The sequence below is a fragment of the Watersipora subatra genome, chromosome 1, assembly GCF_963576615.1.
Source record: "Watersipora subatra chromosome 1, tzWatSuba1.1, whole genome shotgun sequence".
Classification (NCBI taxonomy): domain Eukaryota; kingdom Metazoa; phylum Bryozoa; class Gymnolaemata; order Cheilostomatida; family Watersiporidae; genus Watersipora; species Watersipora subatra.
In genome coordinates this window covers 61,648,061-61,651,547 of record NC_088708.1, presented here as the reverse complement: position 1 = coordinate 61,651,547, position 3,487 = coordinate 61,648,061, and positions in this window count along the sequence as shown.

Below are 3,487 nucleotides of genomic sequence, written 5' to 3'. Positions count from 1 at the left end.
TAACCCCTTTACTGTTATTTTCAAACATTTTATTCCAACTGTTTACTTTGGCTGTGATGGCTACACCAACTGAATAAAGTTGATAACAATGGATGGCTGATATCTGTATGTGTACATGTATGTTCCTTGTGGAGCGCAGTCTAGAAATGTGTATTAGTGAGAAAGAACAACTAATGACATAGGAGGCATAACTGCTGGTTGGTAGTTTTGAAATGTTAACCGACAGTGTTTTAAAACCACATCTATTTACAACATTTACTTGTAATATTTATCTTTTCAGCAATGATATTGACTGTAAAAGAACATAAAACCCTTTCAGAAGATAAAAACACCCGTCATGCGATCATCAAACAGTGACGTAAGACAGTCATTATTTCAGTCAAACAGGCGTACACTAAGGAATGTCAATACTTATGATTAGCCTCAGCGGGAATGTGTGCTAAAAGCGCTCCTGCTGGCTGCCATTCTTATACATACAGTTTTTTTAATCACCTTGTTACATCGTTATGATTACGCAACATGACCAGTAATTATAAGGCATACTTGAAGAAGTTTGCACAAATACTAAAAATATAATTTTTATACAAACAGCCCTAATTTTGAAAATATGGTTATAGAATCACACTGATTGACTTTTGCATACATCTTGTGCAGTGCTCTAGCAAAAAAATTTTCTTTTACAAAAGTTGAGAAGTTTATAAAGCTGTCCATAAAAATTTTCTATTCTCTGAAGTCAAACGTTAAAAACTTTTTGAAGCATGCTCCACTTTTAGAAATAAAGATTGTGAATACACATGGTTTTTATCTAACCTACATGTAGTTCAGAAGATGAGATTTTAATATAGTTATATAGCATCATAGCGGTTTCCGATCCAATTTTGCAAAGATCACAAATCTTTCTTTTCATTTTCACAACTTGAAAATGTTGGTAAAATTTGGTACTCGGTTGAAATCACCCACACTATTATTGAAATGCCAACCTGTAACACTATCCGCTGTTATTAATGCAATAACATTTGTGCTGCCATTAAATCTTTAAGAGAGCACAAGTCCATCCAATTAGAAGAAAATTGTGCCTCAAAATTTAGAATTTAGCATATGATGCCATTATCCCTGATAAATTAGGTGTTAGAATTTAAACTATAGAAATACTAAATGTAAGAAGGTCAAGTGAAGAATGTCAAGTGAGCAGATCACAAGAAATATGATGTGACCACCGAAGTGAGCTTATTCACAGGAAATACAGCAAAACCTCTAATGGAATGCCATGGCGCTCTATTTTTCAATCCATCCTTTATAGTGGAGGTCAAATAGAAGTGGCGTTCAAATACAGAGTGGAGTTAAATTTTTCAAATAGCTTGAGATGGTGGAGATGGTGTAAAGAGGCGACTGTAGCGCCAGAACAAAGATACATCATCAGTAATCTGTTATCTGCTGACGATAAATGATTGATTGGTAGGCTAGTTGGGCCAGGCTAGTTGCTCCACCATTTTGTTTTAATTAGACACAATCTATAATGAAGAGGAGTGTGTGGTGGACGCAGGGCCATGACTTTCTATTACCGTATTATTCTTATAACTACTTGTATATATTTTGCATGTTGTGTTTGCCGCTTTTATTACGTATCGTATCGCTAATAATTTGTTAGTTTATTATAACTACGCCAACGTGTTAGCGACTCTATTTATTCTCACTTTTATATGATTTCCTTACTCAGTTCCATTATCCAGAAGGGGTAAATTGCATGTAGATGTAAGGAGCGCTTTCGGCGGGAGAGCGGAGCAGTAGTCACAGCTCCACGACTAATGGAATTTCCTTCAGAATAAAAACAAAAGAAAAACCACACTCATTCTCTTACATTTATTGCAAGCTAGATCGTGCCTGGGCAAAGGCCAGCATAATCCTTTACAGGAGTGCAAAACCTTCACATGCGTATAGCTAGTGTTTTACTTTGTATTTTACTTTTTTATTCTATATGTAAACGTATCTGCAAACCAAAACATATACATACCATAATGATGTCTACGGTAAATCAGAATCATCATTGTCATATATTCCACAATGTCATATCATGTTCAAAAAACCAACAACTATAATTATTAACTGATTTTAAGCATGCGCGGTAGTTTCTGCCTTCAAATTTGCAATTTTTTAAATCCATCGAATAATATTATCCTGTAGGGTAACTCAACATTGAAAAAATGTGTGCATTGATAATTACATTTCTGTCAAATGTTGCTGTCAGAAGAATTTATTAGCTCAAGTATATAATAGGAGCACAATCATAACTTAAAGTTTTTGCTTTTGTTGGTTGAAAGTTTTTATTAAAAGCATTCATCCAAGTCCTGATCACTCACATAGTTTCAGCTCATATACATGTAATAAGACAAATTACTCTACTGCAGGAAACTCAAACAAAACATATCATGGTTTGTGCAGCACAAATTCATGTCTCTCTTTCCCATGTATGCCAGTTTTCACACTGATACCACTGCTCCCCCAGGCGCGACACATAAACATCTTGTAATCAATAAAACAAATGTAATAGTTTGTAAAACAACAGTAATAGTAATGTGAAACAATATGTCATTCATTGTTATGTCGTTGTGACGCGTATTTACTGAAAGCTTTCAATTTGGGAACTACATGTAGATTGAGAGTTGAAAATTACAAAATGAATAAATGTTTAACAAAAGCATAAGTACGCCAAGCCAACAATTCGAAGCTCTGTTTCTGGGAGTTAAGATAAGCATTGATCAATCGATTTTCTTCTCTTTCTACTTGTAAGAAGTGAACATAAATTCTAATCATGAATCTAATTTAGTAGCTAAAGCTGCCCAAGAAGATTCGCAGTAAATACTTTAGCTAGGTAAAACGATAAAAAAGCTATGAAAATATGATTGGTGATAGCAAAAATTATAATTTTATTAATTTTAATTAGTAAATGGATTCATGAGTAGTAAAACTATTACCTTTAGTTTAGTATATATGTATATATATACATGTATATATACATGTATATATATATAAATATATATATATACATATATATATATATATATATATATATATATATATATATATATATATATATATGTATATATATATAGGAGACTCAAAGTTAAAGATAGATTTACCTCTATTCTCCTATCTTCTCTACAGCATAACTCTGCTGATGCCTGGATGTCATAAATTTCAATTTGTAATTTCAAACTCAACATTATAACAGCAACATCCTTGTATGTAAGTCTGCCCTTTGCATCTATACAATAATTCACTTTTTCAGCAATCTCTCGATTTTTGCAGCTAATCAGGATTTGTCCCACCCTGTGAAAAGTGAACATCTGTGAAATAAAAACTAATTTAAACTCATCTAATAAAAAATCACTTTTTGGTTATTCGTATGCATTTTCTATTTTTTCTTACATGTGGGTTGGGCATGTCATGGGTTTGGGACCTCACTTGGCTAGAGTATGTAAAATATTTA